The sequence below is a fragment of the Brachycentrus maculatus genome, unplaced genomic scaffold, assembly GCF_059751285.1.
Source record: "Brachycentrus maculatus isolate JH-2025_06_01 unplaced genomic scaffold, ASM5975128v1 h1tg000002l, whole genome shotgun sequence".
Taxonomy (NCBI): Eukaryota; Metazoa; Arthropoda; class Insecta; order Trichoptera; family Brachycentridae; genus Brachycentrus; species Brachycentrus maculatus.
Window position 1 is genome coordinate 600,471 of NW_028280757.1, and position 23,530 is coordinate 624,000.

A 23,530-nucleotide genomic window follows, 5' to 3' on the forward strand; every position below is an offset into this window, starting at 1 on the left:
ATACCCAGATCTCCATATTCTTCTTCATTTTTGTTGAGATGCCAATATAAATATCTCCTAAATGGATAAACCCAGATGTGTAAATAAAGATTTGGACACACTCTAAATAATTTTTAACATAAATATAATTAACAACATTAAAACGAATACCAGAATAACCAACATTTAACCCAATTATAAAATAAATCCAAATAGTGAATACAAAAGCTTATATAATTAAAAAAAACCTTATCCGCATCCCAATGGTGCATAGGGCACTGCTTCATATAAACGCGGTGTTATCTCGATCGTTTACACATGAAGGAAAGGTGATCAGCCCTCCGCTTTAGGTACCAGTCCAGGGTAGTATTGAATAAATATTACAGTGAAAAAATCACTTATATTTATTTGACCTCCCCTGGGAATCGAACCCGGGACCTCCAGAACGGTAGCCGAGCGTACTGACCATTACACTACGGAGGCGGACATTAGTTGATTATTAATAATTAAACACTTGTAATAACTTAATCACTCATTGAGTTTTATTTCATTTCACATGACTTGTTTCGATAACTACAGATGTTTTCATCGACAGGTGAATAAAAAACAAATGTTAACAAAAATTAAAAATATAAGTTAATTCCAAATCAATAAATAATATAAAAGTTTGTTGTGATTTTTCTCATTCCATTTGATTTAAAAGTCGGCAGTTCTCGTCAGAGCTTCGGGACGTGGACCTGACTTGGGAGGATGCAAGGGAGCTGGCAGCCGACAGAAAAGCCTGGAGACAGTTTGTGGACTCCATATGCTCCACCTAGGGAGCTGATATGGTTTATTATTATTATTATTATGTTGTTTTTTTTTAGCCGGGAATTGCATTTATTATTTACCTTGTATAAAATGTACAAGGTTTAAAGATCATTAAGTGTATTTTAGTTCTTTTAAAATAAAAAGGTTTATTTTAATCTATGTTGGAAACAGGAGGGATATTTTAGTATGGGTCACTCAGGAACTTCTCAGCATTCGCGCATTGTTGGGAGAAAACCACGTAAAACTCCTCAGGAGAAATCAACAGGCCTTCCGTTCCACTAGAAGAGGGTTCGGCAATTTGTGTCCTAGCTTGGTTTATGGTACCAATAAATGTGTATTATTTGTGTGTGTGTATTTTTTATTGTTTTTATTTTAGTAATATATGCCGTTTATTATATTGTCTGAGGAATGTCTTATTGGATTTTAAAACCCTTAGCAAATGAAGTGCGCGATATCACCACGTCACTCGCTGAACATAATTTACGTACAAGTGACAACAAGACTAGTAGTTTGCCGTTATAATGGAATATATAATGCCTCGTGCTGTCCGTACACGTTCTACATTCATACATTCGACTTACATACTACATACGAGTACACTTATGTAATTCCGTTTCCGTACGTTGGATATTGTCACATAGTTAATAATACAACGTTTTGAGTGTGTCAAAATACTTGTTCACAATCAGGATTATCTCCAATTATAGGAGTTATTTTTCATTTAATTTTTTTAATATCTCAAAAAAGATGAAGAAGAATATGGAAGTCTGCGCATTTATGCGGCTTACGACCATCATAGGCCGGTTCGAGTGATCACTTTACACACGTGGAACATTCACCGATTCTGCCCATGATTGAAAACCACATCATCTCACCAGTAGATGTCTCTTAGCATTTGAGTGGTGTATTTATTAAAGCTTGTAAAAATCGATAATGCAGCCCGCTAAGTACCGAAAAACCATCCTTACAATAAAACTGAAAAAAAACTTTATTTATTTAGTTATTTATTTATTAACGGCATTACTACCTTTTTTATATGGATTGAGTGTTGCGATATAAATTGAATTTGAATCCTTTTGTTAGCTTTTTGTTGTGGATGATACGAGGTGCGGGATGACGTAATCCAAATGTCACCTTTGCCGGTTAAATTGAGTTATCAACGTGAAGTGATGCGGAATTTCAAGTTTTCAAAAAATCCTACATTTTCCATAAAACGGACTCACCACACTACTCCAAATATAACAATGGATTTTGAATTTATGTAATTGGAAATAAATATGGAGCCTCCAAAATATCGTACTCAATATTTGTTCACATGGTCCAGTGTATTTTTATGTTTAACACTCATATTTGAGTCATTTTGGGTCCTTTCAAGCGACTAACATGAGCGTCAGACACACCGAATTATGTGATCAAGTGATTTATGTGATCACAGAATTATGTGATCATCTGTTTACCGTAATTTGTTCGAAGAGACAAATCTACGAAACAAAATATCCACAAAAATCTATAAAACAAACAAAAAAATCACAGTACTTATAATGTCGAAACACGTTGAGGGCCGAACACACTTGTTGTCTGCAGTGATAGAATTGCAGTTTCTCACTTACATACATGTCGCTCACTCCTTTCAAGAACGTCATAAATCAAAAATCGACAATTTTTAGTTGTGCATGTTTTCGGAATGCCCAGAAAATGTACTATATCCCAGCAAAAGAGGCATATTTTGAACTTAATATTTACCCGATACAGGGCAGAAAGTGTTGTTTTTGCATTTTGAAGAAAAGGTATTATTTAATAATTTTTTAAAAAATACTAAATATTTTTTGAATGTACAAAAAACCTTCAGGTTTAACCTAAAAATATCTGTTGCATATGAAAAAGTTTAATAAGTGGCTTGATATTTATTTTCAACACATTGTATTATATTTTTAAACTTTAAAAACGTTCTCCTGAAAAATCAAGTTTTTTGATTTATGACGTTCTTGAAAGGAGTAGGCGATGTGATGTTTATGGTTTAAAATATTTCAATAACCTTTTTTTTCTTAGTTGTCATAATATTTGTGATAAATATTTTCCGGCCTTATCAGTGCAATTTATCCAACGACAAATCCATTATTTCGGTGATAGAGTATGGATTCAGTGATGCGGATATTCGGAATGATCGGATTTTATCCACCTCTAGTGCAAACAATAATTTGTGGTACCATACTTTACAAAAATCAATTTCAAGTGTAAAACATCTATTTTCGGATGAGATGTATCTATTTTTGTAAGTTTTACTTGGTAAATTCCACTATTTCTTAAAATCTATTGTGACACGTGTTTTGATGCGAAGAATGTGTAAGAAATACTGGGGAAACTTATATTACAAAGTAAAACTTATATTGAAAATGGATAGATATTTTAAATATTAAATACCTTAATCAAATACTGATTTTTACAGTCTATCAAATTGTATTTAATTATTAAAAACACAAAAAAATAATAATTTGTGACCATTGTTTCGACTTTTTATGGCATTTTCAAACTTCTGTGAAGATTAAACGGACTGAGGGTCCTTATATAGCTTTACAATTCTTTGTACTTAAGTATTAATTTGTCTCATATTATTTTTTGACATCTCATCAAAGATGAATAAGAATATGGAAGTCTGGGCATTTACAGGGCTGACGACCGTCATAGGCTGGTTTAAGTGATCACTTTACATATGTGTAACATTCACCAATTCTACCCATTATTGACAACCAAACTCAAATTTATTTACTCAAATTCTTGGAAGTTTTATATTTATATATATATATATATATATATATATATATATATATATATATATATATATATATATATATATATATATATATATATATATATATATATATATATATATATATATATATATATATATATATATATATATATATGAATCAATATTGAAACATAATCCTTGATTCACTAGAACTTCACTAAAGACATCTATTGGTGAGATGAAAAGAAGCTTTTTATTAAGTATGTCAAAAAACAATATGAAAATAACTCCTGTAATTGGAGATAATCCAGATTTTGTGAACAAGTATTTGGACACACTGAAAATGTTGTTAATTAATGTCTCATCAGGTATAACGTGTGCAGTAATAATTATGGGAAAACAATAGTTGAGGGTAAGGCCAAGTGTTCAATATTTAATGAGGAATATAGGTACTTATATATACATAAACTTACATTTACATAAATGTATGGATATTATTACCACAAAGTGACTGCCGAATCAATTAATGATATTAGGTTGTCTATAGTCGTGTTACGCTTTCAACACGTGCGCCTTACGAAGCAAGTAGGCACACATAAATGCATTTGGCGCAGGTTTAAATTTATCTTTCTACTCTTATAAATTTTTAACAATTTTTTTTGCACCAGTCTCGTAAAATTGTGTACTGTATCGTGTCAGAGAGTCGAAGAGTACCCGAACGTTGTGTAATTCTAGCTGGGGAAACTAGATGAGTAGCACAGCGGTGAATGCAGGGCTATCGTGTATCTGTTGGACGCCTTAGCAACGGACATTCCGACGCCATTCACCAATGAACACAATGGCTTTGACATTTTTAAAATTGATTTTCCATCTGAAGATCCCAGAGAGCTTTTGTGTATCGTGAAAGGAGACAGCTCTATACAGCAACAAAACAACAGAAAATTACGTTAAAATACAACATACATTATTGATTAATTTATTTATATATAAGAGTATATCATCATATGAGAATGATGAAACAAGGAAAGAATGCAATGCTGAGATAAGCATTTTCGATAAAACTAAGAAAGGTGTGTTGAAATGGTTTGGACATGTGGAACTTATGAGTGAGGAAAAACCGGTTAAACAAATTTGTGAGGCGAAAAAGAAGTAGAGGAAGACTGAGAAAAACTTGTCACAATCAGGTATGTCAAATACTTACTTGAAAGCGGCCAGGTCAGGAGTCGTAATAATCTTCGGATATGTATGAGGAGACGCATGAATGTAGTAGAGGCGAAAAATGTTTACAAAGACAGAGTGGAGTGGCGTTCGATTGTCTCTGCCTACCCCTGCAGAGAAGCGGCGTGATGATTAGTTAGTTTTAGTATATCATCAAACACATAACTATGTACAAACTACGAAAATATGCCTTGACCGAGTATTTTTTTCCCTTGTCGAGGGCATATTTTACAGTCCTAATTTATACCGGGTTCGATTCCCAGGGGTGGGGGTTCAAATAAATAAAAGTGATTTTTCACTCTGATATTTATTCAATATTACCCTGGACTAGTACCTAAAGCTGAGAACTGATCACATTTTCTTCACGTGTTAACGATAAAGGTAACGCTTTATTAGTTTATATGATACAAGAGGACTTTTACCAGATTGGTGAAACAAATTGATTTCACTAATCTGGTGGAGTCCTGAATTTTTTACCTTATGTAGCGTAGTTTAATTTCACTTTTAATTTTTACTTCTTATTTTTATTTTTATTTTTCTTACTTTATTACTTTTAATTGTTATTACCCTTTTTTTACAACCAAATTTCTATTCTTTATATATGTGTTTAACCTGCACTTTTATTGTTTCTGTAAGCTTGTTGTGTTCCCATCTAATTGATGAAAAACATTAAAACTATTTGTATTGCACTGTATTTGGTTTATTGTAATATGTTTTTCAATGTTTGTAAATCATAAATAAATAAAAATAAAATAAAATGATGCAGTGCCCTATACATCATCGGGTGCGGATAAGGGTTTAAAGATTATGAAGAAGAAAAGAATTATTAAACAATATGAAAAAAAGACAAGTAATCAAATACGGCATAGCCGGATGATGCGATCTATTTCAGATCTACCCATCTCCATTATCTATTTATAATTAGTTTTTATACAAAGTTTATTTTTTATTGACTTTGTGGATAATATTTTATAATAGATATTGACCACTTCAATGAAAATATGTGAAAAATTACTCATTAATAATAAAATAATAATAAAACCCTCATCCGCACCCCAATGGTGCATAGGGCACTGCGTCATATAAACGCAGTGTAATCTTGATCGTTTACGCATGAAGGAAAGGTGATCAGCCCTCCGCTTCAGGTACCAGTCCAGGGTAATATTGAATAAATATAACAGTGAAAAAATCACTTATATTTATTTTACCCCCTTAGGAATCGAACCCGGGACCTACAGAGCGGTAGCAGAGCGTGCTGACCATTACACTACGGAGGCGGACTCATTAAAATACAACTATTATCTATATGAGTAACTAAATATATTCATCAATTGCCTTGCAATTTTACACAGCTTTGCATTCAATTCCGCGTATGTTTCAACTTGTGATAGGTAAAATATAAAAAAAACAGTTTTTTTACCTCACTGGCAGCGCCATCTGTCGAGCGTAAAAGCAACACAGACAAAACCAAACATTTGTCACGGTGGATAGCGTGCTTCTTGACAGCTGCTGTCACTTTATATTTTCAAAATGTTCGATTGCTAAGTTGCTTCATAGATTTTAAATATTTACATTGCTTCGTAAATTTTGTGATATTAAACATACATATGTTTTAATATTTTTTATAATTTCGCGTGGCTAGGTAATAATTTAAGTATAAACAAAGGTATTACAAATAATATGTTATTTATGAATGATTATAACAAAAATACTAATCCACAAATAGCGTGCAAATGAAATCAGAGCGTGTTGCAAATTACAATATCAAGGTATGAAAAATTATTTTTATCTTATAAAAATTATATATATAAAAATATAAATGAATAAAACCTCTCCTTATTTCAGAATAAGTTATTAAAATTAATGAAATTTATATTTGTTAAAAGGAATATTTTCCTTCTTACAATTTACACAAATTATTTAAATGAATACTTTTTGTAGGTGACCCAAAGCAGTTTGTGCTTGTGGCAGAGTTGGGGTCGAACCTATAGCCTCTATTTTTAGAACTTGCTTTTATATGAGTAAAAATTATATCGATTTTTAAGTTAAGTAAATTAATACAAAGTAGTATGTTGCTATGCATTTTCAGAAAAACGTATTTCTGATGAAAGTGATGTTTGATTTTATTTATTTGCTTTTAAAATAAATAAATAAACCCAAAGTCGTGATGTGAAATAAATAACTAACGATTATGAAATAATAAAACAAATAAATATCTAAAACCAAATAAGTTACCTAAAATAAATAATTTATTCTAAACTTATGAAAATAACAAAACAAATAAATTAACCTAAAAAATTACTTAAAATAAATCATGTAGTTTGAACTTATATAAAATAAGACAACAAATAAAAGTTTCTAAAAGAAGTTACACATTATAAATAGTTCGGAACACATAAAAAATAACTGAAGAAATAAGTAAACTCAAAGATTTAACATTAAATAAATAATTTTAAACTTATAAAAAAAATAGTAAGTACTTCCCGACAACACGGATCTTCAACCGGTAACAAACTGCTAAAGTCGTTAAAAATAAAGTTGTTTCGCAACGCAGTTACCTCGTTTGTAATACCACTCCGATATGAATTAATTAAATCAATAAGCACCTGGAATTTATGCTCCCAAGTTTTACCCATTCATAATTAAATTAATTTCTTTGCTAACAAAGTGTCCAGAAGTGTCATAGCATATCCAGAAATGCAGACATTTTATATTATATTCACCTTGACATATCAATATACATGAAAAAGAATATGAAAGTTTTGGTAATTACAATCTGTCATAAGCTGGTCTAAAGGATCATTTTATACGCGTGTAACATTCGCTAAGGAAATTTCTCTCAATTACATTAAACTAACTAATTAACTAACCATCACGCCGCTTCACGTGAGCAGAGAGAATAGAACGCCACACCACTCTGTCTTTGCAAACATTCCTCGCCTCTTCCACGTGCATGTATCTCCTCAAAAACACACGCCGATTGTTTCGACTCCAATTAAATTACATAAATATAATACGAATTTTGTCCATCGATTTATACTTATTTATACTGTAATAAAGAATTTATATTTTTAATATATAGATATCACCACAAAGTAACTACCGAATCACGGCAGTCACTTTGTGGTGATATCTATACTTAATTAAAATTTTACCAATGAACCACTATTAAGATACAAGATATATGTTTTTTCTCGGAAGTAAAACGTTAACATGCTTTAGGGCGTTTGTGCACTACACGGAATTTTACCGTCCGGCACTTCAGTTGGCGTGATAAAACGATGATTGGCTTGGATTGGCTTGTGCTTTTGTCCATCTTTCTGCTCGGTGCTGTTGATCGTGAATACGTTGCGCGTAAATTCGATCACGCTAAACTGTCGTAGTCGCTTTTATTTTTCAAAACCGGACTGCCGTGTAGTGCACAAACGGCTTTTGGGTGAAGCGTCAGATTACGAGACAATTTTGTCACATCTGGGAAATTTAGCTCGAATCAGTTAGGGTCGTATAGCCATCGAACTCACTTTTAACATATTTTTTAAATATATTTTATCTACGAAAAAGCTGTATAATATTCTTGGAAATTATATTAAAAACATGATTTGAATACAAAAATTAAACTTTTATTTTTTATTGCTTAACTGATATTCACTGAAATCTTTACCCATATTTACAGTAGTTTTTAAAATCCTTTTTGGTATTATTAAATATGTATTTTTTTAATTATTTTCTAACGACATTAATTGAAATAATTAATCATAAATTTTAATAAGCGTTTTAAATTCGAAATTATTTTTGTATAAATATTTACGTAGCAAAATCAATAATTTTAATGCATTCCAAATATGCAGTATAATAATATATATTTTATATTTATAATGGAATTCCACTAAGAAATTAAGAATTCTAAGTAAAGACGTTTCCCCTCAAAAATACAGGAGTCACAAATCAGAAAAGATATATTCAAAAAAAGTCAAAGAACCCATTAAGTTGAAATTGTACGATCACCTCATAAGATTTGAATTACGTTTTAAAGAATCACCTCTTTATATTTGCACGAGTGAAAGCTTTGGACTTTACAGAATAAAGCTTGAGAAAGAACTTTGAACGAATAGGGGATTGTTATACGGACAAAAAATGCTTTAAGGGGTTTTAATCAAAAGCCGCAATGATTTTTTCAAAAGGTCCAATTCAAGATTACCATTAGGTCTTTGTAACATTATATTCCTACAGTAACCCTCTACGTAAAGGAGAAATGAAAGATGGTTCCGTAAGAATTAAGTGTTTAAAAGACTATAACATTGTGTCTGTTGAAACGAATCTGAATTTTAGGTGAGGAATAAAATTTTCTTACCTTTGAAAGAATATTTCTTTTGAAGATTTATTCTGATCTCGCTGATCTGAAAAACAGAAATAAAATCTTATGAAATGGTATAGTACAATTCAAAATTTCATATGTTCAAATTTGCTTGCGTTTTCTTGCAAGGTTTGTCCTTCCGGCTCAATGTCCAGGGCCTTATTATAGTTATTTACCCTTCCCTTACCGAAAACTTCCAGGCACTCCGTACACCATATGAAAATATGATTTAAAAACTCCTAAATGTTGTTTTTACAGTGCATTGTATAGTTTTATTTTATAAAGTTAATAAAATGTGCCACAAAGTATCTGCGAAAACCATACAAGAAATTAAAAAACACTTGAAAAAATATTTAGGTAATTAGATGTTGACTAACTAGCTTACTAACCATCGCGCCGCTTCCCCGCAGAGGTGGGCAGGGAGAATTGAACGCCACACTATACATTGAATAGTGTGGTTGTCAATAATGGGTAGAATTGGTGAAAGTGATCACTTAAATCAGCCTATGACGGTCGTAGGCCCTGTAAATGCCTAGGCATTCATATTCATCATCATCTTTGTTGAGATGTCAAAAAATAATGTAAAAATTAACTCCTAGTTGGAGATAATCCCGATTTGTGAACAAGTATTTGGACACACTCAAAATTTTGTTAAGATATTTCCATTTTTCAACGAGCATTGTGAAATTTAACATATCGCTCACTCCTTTCAACAACGTCATATATAAAAAAAAGATTTTTCAGGAGATAGTTTTTAAAGATAAAAATATATTAAAATGTATCAAAAATAAATATAAAGCCACTTATTGAACTTTTTACTGTGCAATGGATCTTTTTAGGTAAAACCTAAATGTTTTTTCTACGTTTGAAAAATATTAAGTATATTTCAAAAAATAATTCAACAATACCTTTTCTTCAACATGCAATAAACAACACTTTGTGCCATGTAGCGGGTAAATATTAAGTTAAAATATGCCGCTTTCGATGGGATATAATACATTTTCTGGGCATTCCGAAAACATGCACAACTAAAAATTGACGATTTTTGATATATGACGTTGTTGAAAGAAGTGAGCGATATTAGAAATGAATGCTTTCTATTTTTTTCCCATATAATCAGATTGAACTGCAGCAACGCAAAATCAGGTATGGCTACAAGAAAATATTTAAAAAAATCGTTTCTTTGGATTTTTGATATTTTCATAGGTTTTCAAGCATTGTGAAAGCATGCATATTGCGTATGGTTTATTTTTATTACTTTTCCATTTAACCAGACCGAGCCTCAGCGTTGCGTGGCTTGATAAAGCTAGTCCTCAATCATTTTCAAAACGTGTATTAGTGCCTAAAAGACAGTTTATTTATTTATTTGATTCCTTCGCATGGACGAAGCAAATGAATCAAACAATACGCTCTAAAATATTATTAGGGGTGCTTTAAAGTAGCTTATGGACTTGATATCCAACACAGACGATAAGGGTCATTATTTATGCCTATCAAAGCGGCAGTTACGTCGACAAATTTACGAGGAATAAATGATACCATCTTTCATTTGAGAACCACGGAAAGTAATGTAACTATTTTCAAACACCATTTACAGTTACAATGACGAGGATAATAAACTCAAGAAGTATTTTTTGGAAACATATTAATTAACACAGTGATTAATTTGACTTTGTGTATTTAAAACGTAGAAAATTACGTAAAAAAAGATTAGATTTTTATTTTGACACCTCATAAATTTAAAAGATTATGGAAGTTTGGGTATGTACAAGACTTACGAACTGTCACAGACTGGTTGGAGTGATATCCACACCCGCAGTTATACCACTCGCGCTACAGTGTCGGGGTAGCATCATAAGGGCCCTGTATCCATCATTGTAACATGTTTTTTATAAATTTATTTACAACCCTAACCCGCACCCGATGGTGCATATGGCACTGCATCATATAGCGTGTTATCTTGATCGTTATTTAACACATGAATGAAAGGTGATAAGCCCTCCGCTTCTGGTCTGGTCCAGGGTAATATTTAATAAATATCAGAGTGAAAAGTCACACGCATTTTTCCGACCCCCCCCCCTAGGAATCGAACCCGAGATCCCCAGTACAGTTGTTGAGCGTGCTGACCATAAATGCGGCATAAATTTATATGATTCAGTGATATATATATATATATATATATATATATATATATATATATATATATATATATATATATATATATATATATATATATATATATATAATATGTATATATATATATATATATATATATATATATATATATATATATATATATATATATATATATATATATATATATATATATATATATATATATATATATAAATATGTATATATATATATATATATATATATATATATATGTATAAATATATATATATATATATATATATATATATATATATATATATATATATATATATATATATATATATATATATATATATATATATATATATATATATATATATATATATATATATATATATATTTATGTATATATATATATATATTTCAAATGTTGTACTTGCTGTTGCATTGGTGTAGCGATAGCTAAAAGGAACTTTCCTCTTAACGATTTCTTCGTAAGTTTTTCGACGAAACGTGAACAACAAAGAGGTTCTATAACCGCGCTCCGCAGAAAGCTAAACGAATATCACAATTTGTACAGCCCACGCAATAGCGTACTTAGGAGAATCACTTCATATTACGGTGCTTTTTTCGACTCGTTAGCTCTTGCCTTGTGATTTGCAGAGAATAGTTACTTGTTAAGGAATTTGTAGCAATTTGTACCGCGTATTGTGTGGCGTGATCGTAAATCATCTGAGATTCGTAACGTAGAATCTAAAACCTGTCTACGGTTGCTATTTTTCCGATGGCGTGTTGAGCGATGTCCCATGTGAGAAACATTCCCACTAAATGTCATAAAATAAAACTACATTACTTTTAACCCTTTCTTCATTGGTACTTTTCTCAAACCTTACTTAATTATCCATTCCTTAATCCCGCCTACACACTAACTAACTAACTAACCATCACTCCGCTTCCCTGAAAAAGTAGGCAAAGAGAATGTAACACCACTCTGTCTTTGCAAACATCATTTGCCTCTTTCACATTCATGCATCTCCTCGACTCTCCAGTATGCGGATTTTGTTTGGAGGATAACGAAACGCCCATTCTCTATAATTGTGACGCACTCGCTCGCAAACGAAGTCACATCCTTGGAGGACCTCTACTGGACTCCGATAAGGTGAAGCTCCTACCACCGAGACAGGTTGTAAGTTACAAGACACATGTAGGTCTTGAGAGCGAGCTGTGATACAGAGGGAGGTCTCAATAGACTTAATATGGTTGCAGTGACATAAGGGATGCAAGATCCCTTGACCTCACAAAAAAAATCTCCTCGTGCATACCCGCCGATTATTTCGACTCTTTCCTATTCAGCTGAATACGAATATTCCAATGTTTTAGATTAAGTACATATTTAACAGTAATGGGAATAAGGCTTAAGAATAGTACCAATAAAAAGTGGTTAAAAACAAAGTTGTTTTATTTTATAAAGTTTATAAAATGTACCACAAAGTATCTGCGAAAAACATTCAAGAAATTCAAACTTAATATCTTACGGCATATTTATATCGATTACACTGGGACGATACGATCCAGTACCCAAAGCAATTTCGATCGTGAATAATTGTACAAATGAGAATAAAAATGTTTTTTGTTTTATAATTTAGTTTTTTTTTTACTATTTATTGACTTGGAATTAGCTTTGTGGAATAATACAATGATATAAATATAAAAATAAATACTTGGAAAAAACTACTTTTTGAGTTTATTGAAGCAAACACGACTAGTTTTGAAAATAATAGACAAATGTTTTCATCAACAGAAAAAATATAAACTGTAAAAAAAATATTTTCACACGTTGATTAGAACATTTGTTTTTCTCGAAACAAGAGTTTTATTTTTAAATATTTAAGAGTTTTTACTTAATGTAATATCAGACGAAAATATTTTTTAAATGTGTTTTTTCTGATGTTTATATATTACTAGATTCGGCAGTCACTTTGTGGAAATATCTAACTACATATTTTCAAATTGGATATTCCTTGGTAAGTACCACTATTTACTAACCTTTGTTACGTATTTTGATGTATTTATATTGATGCTGAATGCATCAAAGCACGTGTCAATAAATTAATTGATTTTGAAGTTGTATACTTAAACCATCTCATAAATTTATCAATATATTATTTAAAATATTTTAAACGATCTTCTCAAAGAAACATTTTTATTTGTGGGATGGATTATATGATGTCACATATAATATGTTGCTTTTGGCGCGTACAGACCACTTAATTCAGAGGTGAATACAATTTGCTTCAACACCTGCTCCCAGCTGGATAATAAACGGATGCCTTCTACCGGAATGTACTGAATAAATCTTCTTTCCATTCACCCTACAAATCCCACTGGGTATTGAAATAAACTATTTCCAATAATACTTCCACAGTTTTGTACACATCAAACAGCCCTACAGGCTTTTTTTTTAATATTTAAACTTCATTCATCTTACATTATTTTTTTCGTTTTTTATTTATTAATTTAGCTAGTCCGATTCCTTCAATAAAAAATGCTTATTTAAACTCTATAATCGAGGTGTTGGAATTAGCATAAACGCATTAAGCAGCTTATTTTGTATTTCCTGAATTAATTTGGAAGCTTGGTTTAAGTTTTACTTAGTAAATACCACTATTTTTTTGAGAATATTTTACGGTGTTTGAAAAGCTATATGGAATGCATCTAAATACGTGCCACAATAGATTCTTAGGTAAAGTGGTTATTCCCAGTGAAATACAAATTAGAAATACCTTATTTTTTTATTTGTATTTCACTGGAAATAACCTGTATTTCTAAGAATCTATTAAGACGCGTGTTTGGATACATTCCGTATTATTTAAAAAAAACTGTATTTTTAAATTAAAAATATTATGACAATTATAATACCATATTTAAAAAAAAAAACAGTATCCATAAAATTAAGAAAGGTGTGTGATAGTTTGAAGTGAAGAAATAATATTTTTTTAAATCATAGGCGAATGCCTTTGGTAATAGAAGCGGAGGATGACCGAGAAAAGTTTAGGATGATCAAGTATGATATTTTAAACACATGGGCGTATTCAGGTCAGGAGCCAGAATAACCGGCGAGTAAATATGAGGAGATGTATGAATGTTGAAGAGGCAAAGATTGTTGCAGAAAAAGGTGTGGCGTCCTATGCTTCCTACCTACCCCTGAAGCGTCTTAATGATAGTTAGTTAAAAAAAACATTTGTCTGGTATTAGGTAATATTTGGTGATGATTGATAAATATGTATATTTGAGCACAAAATTTTAAAACGTAATGTTACTAACCCCAATAATGCACGAGGAACTGTTAAATTAATTGTGATGTATTTAAAATAAATATTTGAAAACTTTGTTTAAAAAATCATGGATATTGGATGTGCGCTAAAAAAAGGTTACACAGTATATTTTGTGAACTAAATCTCGATATTCCGAATTCTTATGGGAGCCACTTAGTTTACAACCCGGGCTCAAATCGCTTAAGCTGAATATAAAGTATGATTTTTCCCTTTACTACAATGTGTAATGCGGAATAATAATAAATTTGCGGTTTGTATGTCGTTTGTAGACTAGCGTATCCTTATTCCTTCGAGATTATGTTAGCGAAAAATGAAAATATTTTCGTGACTGATTGAATAAATGATACTGAATTGTGGATAATCAATTGGTCAAATAGAAATATCTAAAAACAGTATGTGTTATTTCAGACTCTCTACTAATAAATACATGTGAACTAATTCAAAATGAATCTCAGATATGTTCAAATTAAGTGTATATAAATTAATATGTTTAATTAATACTTTGCTTTTCAAAAATTTGTAAACATTATTTTCTATGTTCCCATTACAAAAACTCCCACCCCTTACCCCCACCCTGTATTTATTACCCAAACAACTTCTTTATGGAAATAAATATTTTATTTGCTCGTTAGTTTAAGTAATTACCTGTCGATAAAAACAACTGTAGTCTCTTGAATGTTTTTAGCAGATATTTTGTGGCACATTTTATAAACTTTATAAAATAAAACAACTTTGTTTTAACCACTTTTTAAAAAGTGGTTAAAGCAAAGTTGTTTTATTTTATAAACTGAAGTTTTTTAAACCAGTCGTACATAATGAAATGAAACTCAATAAGTGGTATTATACAAGAGTTTAATTTAAAAAATAAACAACTTGTTAATAACCACAAAGTTAATGCCGAATCAATAAATAATATCAAAAAATGAATTCATAATATTGATTTATGTATTAATTTTAAATCAAACACAGATTTTATGGGTCTTCTAAATTTTGTGAAAAAATCTGTGTTTAATTTAAAATTAATACATAAATTAAAATGGAGTTCTACAAATTAAACGCCAAAGCAATAAATAATAATATTGACTTCAAATTCATAATCTACGCCATTGTACGGTATGCTAGTAAAACGTAAATACGAATAGAAGCAAATAATGAGACGACTACATATATCAAACTTTTCTTATCGTCTCAGAATTTACGTGTGGCATTTCATTTTCGCTTCAATAGAGCCGTAATGACTGTTTTGTATGAGAAATGAACATATTTGGAATATTTTTTAGCGCCAATAGGAATCAATACTACGCAGTAGAGCTTATTTTTATCATTTCATTTCACACGTAAAGCTAAAGAAGTTCGAGACGTTGTGATACAGTGATGCCTCGCACAACGTATTTAATTCGTTCCAGGAGTAAATTTTTCATGCAAAAAGTTCGTTAGGTGAAACGCATTTACCCATACATATTTTTAAAAAATCTGTACCAAAATTTATGGTACTCTTACATTAAAAAGATAATTCCATTTTTTAGATTAAAGTTTTATGATAAAATAATAAATAATAATAAAACCCTTATCCGGACCCCAATGGTGCATAGGGAACTGCTTCATATAAACGCAGTGTTATCTCGATCGTTTTTACACATGAAGGAAAGGTCATCAGTCCTCCGCTTCAGGTACCAGGGTCCAGGGTAATATTGAATAAATATTACGGTGAAAAAATCACTTATATTTATTTGACCCCCCTTGGTAATCGAACCCGGGACCTCCAGAACGGTAGCCGAGCGTGCTGACCATTACACTACGGAGGCGGACAAAGTTTTATACAAAGTTTTATACTGAACTTTATTATTTATATTTCTTGGTGAAACTGAACTGTTTATAATAAAATAAGAACTTTTCAGGCTTTATAACTACCAAATCAATAAGTGAAATCAGTATCTATCTATTTTTATGAAAAATTTATTTCATAATTAACACTAATTTATTGTGACAGGTTTTTCGATATATTAAGCGTCAAATTTCAAACACCTTTCATACATACGGTGATTGAAAATGATGCAAAATGCATCGACCTACGTAAAATAATAAAATTTTCAAAATTGTTTGATTTACCAAGTAATATTTGAATTAAAAATAAAACAGGCATTAACTTTTTTTAAGTCAGACTCGTGTGAGTTGCCTGATGGACTAACAGAAAGTTTGTTGTGTGCAGAGTTCGTTTTACAAGCGTTTGTTATTCGTTATACGAGGCATTCGTAATGCGACGCATCACGGTATTTATTTTTCCATTTTTCCATTTCTTTCCAAAGGTGTTTGAAATGTGTGATATTTTTTGCCGGCTTCATTACTCGCGGTGGCTCAGTTTTCCATTGAATTTTATTTGCAATAAAATGTTAGAATGTTATTAAATAACTAACCATCACGCCGCTTCTCCGCAGGGGTAGGCAGAGAGAATCGAACGCCACACCACTCTGTCCTTGCAAACATTCTTTGCCTCTTCTACATTCATGCATCTCCTCATACATATTCGACGATTATTACGACTGCTGACCCGGCCGCTTTCAAGTATTTGACATACCTGATTGTGCCAAGTTTTCCTCAGTCGTCCTCTGCTTCTTTTTCCAACTACATTCGCCTAATAAATTTGTTTAACCGTTCTTTCTTCACTCATATGCTCCACATGTCCAAACCATCTCAACACACCTTTCTTAATTTTATCGATAATGCTTATCTCGGCCTTACATTCTTTCCTTATTCCATCATTCGAACATCTATCAAACATCGTTTTGCCACACATTCATCTGAGGGATCGCATTTCGACTGCATTCAGTCTGTTTTCATCCAACTCCATGCTTCGCTTCCATACATAAGGGTTGGAACCAGAACTCCATTGCGTACTGCCAGTTTAGCTTCCGCTGATTGATTTTTATTTGCTAAAACTGATTTAAGTGCACCATTCACTCTGTTCCCAGCATTCACTCTCCTTTCTATGTCTTTATCAATCTTTCCATCCCTAGAAAACATACTACCCAAATATATGAAATCATCTACCTGTTCCAAAATCTCCCCATTTACCAATATTTCACACTAAAATGTTGTAGTGACTTCAATTCACGATGCGTGTACTATGATTTATTTGATAATAAAGAATTACATTCGAATTCTTTTTCTTTTTACCTTTTCCGCACCAAATGGTACATAAGACACTGCATCGTAACGAAACGCCGTTGATAGTTTAAAAAACTAACTAACCATCATGCCGCTTCCTTGCAACGGTAAGCAGAGAGAATAGAATGCCACACTACTCTGTCTTTGCAAACTATCCTTGGCTCTTTCACATTTATGCATCTCCTCATACAAACCCGCCGATTATTCCAACTCTTAACTTGACCACTTTCAAGTATATGAAATGTTTAATCATCCCAATTTTTTTTCGGTTTTCTTCTACTTCTATTACAAAAAAGCGTGTTTTGAAATTTTTGTACAACTTATATTTTTATCAGTTGTTTTATTCATAATATTTTGAAAGTGTCCAAATCTTTGTCCACCTAGGAGATATTTATATTGACATCTCAACATAAGATAAACAAAATATAAGAATCTTACAAAATATAAGAATCTTAAACTTCCATATTCTTTATATATGTTGATATGTCAATATAACTCCTTAGTGGACAAATCAAGATTTAAAAAAAAATGGACATACTCAAAATATTGCAAAGACCATTGCACGTTCAAGCATGAGATTTAAGGTTAGGCTTAGCAACATGAGTCTGCTCTAATTCCTATATTAATCTCAATTAACCCCCCTCTTCTTTCCCCCCATCATTCTTCCACCCCTCACCCTTCGGGATTAGCCAAAGTCTTGCACTTACGATGTTGCTAGGTAAAACTTTTGATGGAGAGCGGATTACGAAAATCTTTTCTGTAGTTTATTTTTATTCTTCTCAAATGCAAACTTGACTAACCACTTTCTACATTGAGAACTATCTGCTCAGAATAATTGAATTTAATTTAGTTATTTGAGAACTTTTTAAATCAATACTGGCATAATTATTCTGTATGAGTTTAATAATTATACCAAACATGGAATAAAAATTTAAGTGTTAATGTGGGGACTTAACGGAGTCATTTCGTCGTAACTTAATACGTTACGATGCGAACATTCGTATAGTTAATTATCATTATAAAAAAAGGAATAACCCGCAAAGCTTCTTTTTTAATGCTCGTCTGCAGGCAAGATAGTAAAGATAGGGAAGGTAAATGTGAAAAATACATTAAAAACACCCAGACCAATTGAAAAAAAAACTTTCTTGAATTCATTTTGCAATTGGCAAGAATTGAACCCGCGACGCAAGTTTCGCAGTCGAGCGTCTACCTAACTACGCCACGGCGCCTGTCAGTTAGTTAGTTATAAAGATTAAGCTAGTTATTTTATCGTTCAAGCTACAGCTCTAACGATAAAATAATTATCCTCCCTCCTAACCCTTATCCGCACCCAATGGTGCATAGGGCACTGCATCGTAGCGACGCAGTGTTATCTTGATCGTTAATTGCATGAAGGTAAGGTGATCAGCCCTGCACAAAAAAATTAAAATAATTATACTATTAGAAAATTATATTTTTCTCCCCTTAAAAGTTGATATTAAAGTATCCGTATAATATTACAACCACCAATAAACTGGATAGTATTCAAAGCATTTTACATCCTCGTGTTATGAGACAGTCAAATTGTATTTTATAAGTGGACTGAATTATAATAAATATATCAGGCGTGATATCCACTATGCAGCCAAAGCTTCACGAGCAAACAAAAAATACAATGGTTTTATTAAATTTAAAAAAAATAACAGTCACCCTTTTGTAGTTGGATAGATGTTTTACTGCAAAACTGGCGTCGTGGGTTTGATTTTCGCCAATTACAAAATGAATTTAAGAAAGATTTACTCTCAATGTGTCTGCGTGTTTAAGATGTATTTCTTATATTTACCTATCCCACGTGCAAACAAGCCTCTTGAAATAGAGGATTTGTGGTTTATCAAAAAAGGTGTATGAATACTTAGCTTACTAAAAAAATGACGTAGGTGCGTCTTAAATTCGGCAGACAAAAATCTCGGTGGGTGGTTATTTACTAAAATTTCCGACATTTTTGTATGAAAACATAGTAAAAAAAAGTAAAAATGATGAACCACAAAGTAAATTCTTTAAATATAAAAAAAATATTAATAAAAAAACATAGAATTTCAATCTTTCTTGCATCTCGGGGTTGATATTATACTGATACTCACAAAAACACTTTTTGTTGTTGTATATTTGTGAAAAATTAAGGTATCGAAAAAATAAATGTCGATGGTGTTTGTGTAAAAAGCTTAAAATCACATATGTTATGAAACCATATTGTAAAAAAATCACCCTATCAAAGCTCAAGAGAGTTTTTCTTTATAGATTAGCTTCAGCGGTGTTAAAATTACGAAATTTCTATGTTCGAAATATTTGAATTTGAATAAAATAAATAAATTTTCAAATATATTACAAAGTGATTTTTTTCATCACCTTTCGACATCAATTGCAATCAGTGAAACACGCAATAAATACTGGCAATTAAGTTTTTTTCGGCAATCCAACCCTCATGCAGCATATTTTTGTCATCAAGTTTTAACAAACCGTAAAATATTATGATGAAATTATTCAAACATGGAGTTGGCAGAAGAAGGATGACAGCAGACTGAATGCAGTCAAAATGCGATCCCTCAGACACATGTGTGGCAAAACAATGTTTGATAGATGTTCGAATAATGAAATAAGGAAAGAATGTAAGGCATTATCGATAAAATTAAGAAAGGTGTGTTGAGATGGTTTGGACATGTGGAACGTATGAGTAAAGAAAGAACGGTTAAACAAATTTATGAGGCAAATGTAGTTGGAAAAGAAGCAGAGGAAGACCTTGTAAAACTTGGCACAATCAAGTATGTCAAATACTTCAAAGTGGCCGGGTCAGGAGTCGTAATAATCGTCGGGTATATTTGAGGAGATGCATAAATTAAGAAGAGGCGAAGAATATTTGCAAAGACAGAGTGACGTAACGTTCAATTCTCTTTGCCTACCCGTGTGGGAAAGCGGCGTGATGGTTAGTTTTAATTATTTAATTGTGTTTTTTACAAGGTGTCGACAGAAAACAGATCTGGCTCCGGAATATACTAGATTGGACGGGGATAATGACCGTCGAGGCCCTGTTTAGAGCTGCCCGAGGCAAGAACAATTACTATTAAGTGATAGTCAACATCAGGATGACCTGACACGACACGCACAGAGTAGGTTTTTTTTACTTATTTTTTTGGTTTTTTAGGAGGTCCTTACAGTAAAACTTTGAGAAACGCTGCCATGGAGGTTGGGGTGGTATCTAACAAACAACTCTTATCAGCATGTATACATTATTTTCCTTACGTTGATTTTTTTACGAATCGGAATCGAAGTATGATGTCTCCCAAAGCGTCTTTGTTATTTAAGTATTACATACTTTGGCAAGCTTAGTTTTTTCTGAAAACATTTTGGAAAAACCTGTATTACAGAAAAAATAATATTAAAATTCTTCTCAGATAAAAGCTATTAGATACTTTGCAAAAAACCTTCAAAACAATTTTTTCAAACAACTCTAAAGAAATATTTTTTCTTTGTAAATCGAATAAATACCCCTTATCCGAAAAACATAATAATATATTATGCAGATTAGTAATCCAATATTATTTTTTTAAATCTCCTACTTTGTACTTGTATCCTATTAGGAAAACCTGTTTTCCGAGTCCTTTATTTTTCAAACGAAAATATAATATTACGTAAAACGAATGCTTCTGCGAGTATTTGTCTAGAAAAAACAGGATTTGTTCAATCACAAGGGAGTATTTACCGAAGGCAGTGTGTCCTTTGTATCGTCCTTTTTATTTTTCTGGGTAGAAATTGATAAACCACGAAACTTTTGATGTAGGATATATCATATTTATACAAATATACTGATCATTCAGATACATATTTTTATTTTTTATATAGGGTCTTTCATAAAGCGCTTTCTGTCTTAATATTTTATATTTTATCTTAAATTTTAACAAAATAATGTGTGTGGAAGTTATCCTTTTTTTATTCGCTTAAAAGGCTCACCAATAGCTATATTTATGGAATAAAACATTGTTCAAATGTCCGCCGTGACTTCTATGGGTGGCGCGTATCCAAAATGTCCAAATTTCCATACTGGCACATAAATCAGGCTGAATTCGTTAGTTGCCTTAAAAAATTTTCCTTGCCTACTATGAACAAGGAATCAGGCATTTTTAGTTTATATACATCAGTCAAGATCCGTCATATAGCTCATTTATTTGTTTAATTCGTCTTGTCACAAATGTAGAGTGTGAACTTTGTGAAAATAGTACAGAAAACCATAATTAAAGTTATTTTGAAAAAAATATATATCCCACAAAATTATTATTTACTAAATTTCAAGTCCCGAACATAGAAACCATTTTTAAAAAAAATAGCAATTTTTCAAATACTAAAGGGTGATAATTATTTGAATTAAAAAAGTTTATCTTTGAGATTCTTAAATGATTTTTCTACTCCAAAATGTAACACTAAGCAATTTTAACAAATTTATGTATTCATTTTAAATCAAACACAGATTTTTTGAGTCTACTAAGTTGTATTTTATTAACAAAAACACATAAAAAATTACATTGTGACAATTGTTTCGCCTTGTTAGGGCATTATCAAACGAATGTGAAGATCAAATAGACTACGGTCCTTATGTAGCTTTACAATTCTAAGTGACAGCTACATAAGGACCGTAGTCCATTTGATCTTCACATTCGTTTGATAATGCCCTAACAAGGCGAAACAATTGTCACAGTATAATTTTTTATGTGTTTTTGTTAGTAAAATACAACTGAGTAGACTCAAAAATCTGTGTTTGATTTAAAATTAATACATAAATTAAAATGGAGTTCTACAAATTAAACGCCAAATCAATAAATAATTTCAGCAAAATTTAAAATATTTGGGAATTAAATATTTCAATAAACTCACTAAAGAAATTTAAAAAATAGAAGATCTAAAAATTCTTGGAAAAAAAATTAAAGCCCATTACATATAAATCTTGAAAAAATATACAAAAAAAGACCATGAGTGTAAGTCCCTCTCCAAGCACAAGAACTCAGTCTCTTTTTTGGAGAGGCACAGCGAATCAAAATATAAAAGTTTTTCATATAGATAAATGTTTAAGATGTATTATGTCATACTTAAAAATTAAAATATATTAAAAAAAAAAAAAAAATAAACGTGTAAAAAGTTGTTCTAGAACTTTATAACTGCATTTATCTGGGTAAACATTCCTAACGTATTTAAAGCTCAGTCTTTTGACTCCTAAAAGCGTGATATTTAAAAAAAAAATTAAATACCAAGAAAATATGTGTTTTGATCATAATAAAGTCTGAAGAATGCAAGAAAGCCAAACGAATTGAAAAATATATATGTTTTAATCTTCTTCTTTTTCTTGGTGATGGCCTTGAGGCCTGTTTTTTAATAGGGTTTAACTTCGTGTGCTGTCGATTACCAGCTGTCAATCCATATCTTTTTTGGCTACTGGGAATCGTCTACGTTGAGTTTGACCGTACAATACAATATGGGGGAGTCTGGATAGTTTCATTCTCATTACATGCGCATACCATTTTCTTATTCGTTGTCTTCCTCACCTTACGACGTCTTTGATCTCGCATAATTCTCTTATCCTGGTGTTCCATTTTCTGTCTCGTAGACTCTTACCAGATATGCTTCTTAGAATATTTTGAAATCAAAATATATATTTTTATCTGTATACCTTGGCTTTACGTTTCACTTTTTACAAAACGTGAAACGTAAAGCCAAGGTATACAGATAAAAATTTATGTTTTGATTTTATAAAATATTAAACGTCTATATAAAATATAGACG

The 23,530-nt window shown here is 31.3% G+C and overlaps 1 protein-coding gene across 1 annotated transcript in view; it reads right to left on the reverse strand.

Annotated features, from left to right (window-relative positions):
- Positions 1-23,530, reverse strand: part of LOC148314049 (GTP-binding protein Di-Ras2-like) — a 255,774-nt gene that overhangs the window by 103,974 nt on the left and 128,270 nt on the right. The window contains exon 3 of the mRNA XM_088277126.1: positions 9,108-9,153. The gene's annotated coding sequence lies outside the window, so the exon portion shown is untranslated. The remainder of the gene's footprint in view (positions 1-9,107; positions 9,154-23,530) is intronic.